This window comes from Trachymyrmex cornetzi, unplaced genomic scaffold, assembly GCF_001594075.2.
Source record: "Trachymyrmex cornetzi isolate Tcor2-1 unplaced genomic scaffold, Tcor1.1 scaffold463, whole genome shotgun sequence".
Classification (NCBI taxonomy): domain Eukaryota; kingdom Metazoa; phylum Arthropoda; class Insecta; order Hymenoptera; family Formicidae; genus Trachymyrmex; species Trachymyrmex cornetzi.
Window position 1 is genome coordinate 14,583 of NW_017299432.1, and position 424 is coordinate 15,006.

Consider the following 424-nt stretch of genomic DNA (forward strand, 5'->3'; position numbering starts at 1 on the left):
TCAGTGTAATGCAAGAATTTTTTCAAGGACATTCAACATGTTGCAGTATGTTTTGCGACGACATCATCATTTAACCCTTAGCGGCTACACGGGGTGACTTTGTACCCCAAGGCTTAGGAAAAGTGAAATTAGAGGTCTAAAACATTTGAAATTGATACAAGTATCGACATCTGTCACTAGTCGACACGTGTGAGATGTGACTCCATTGCATAGGAAGCCGAAAAATTGCATGGCAGCGCTTTGAGCGTTCGTTTTCTCGACGTTTTCATTTTTCCCTCATAACCGTAATTTTGCAAAATAAATATACTTTTTGAAAGATCGACGTATACTGTTATTTTTTTATGGTAGTAGTGTATCTTGTGCGTACAATCCTAAAATTTTAGCCCTTAATATTGAAAAATGGCGGAGTAATGAATTTTTTTCC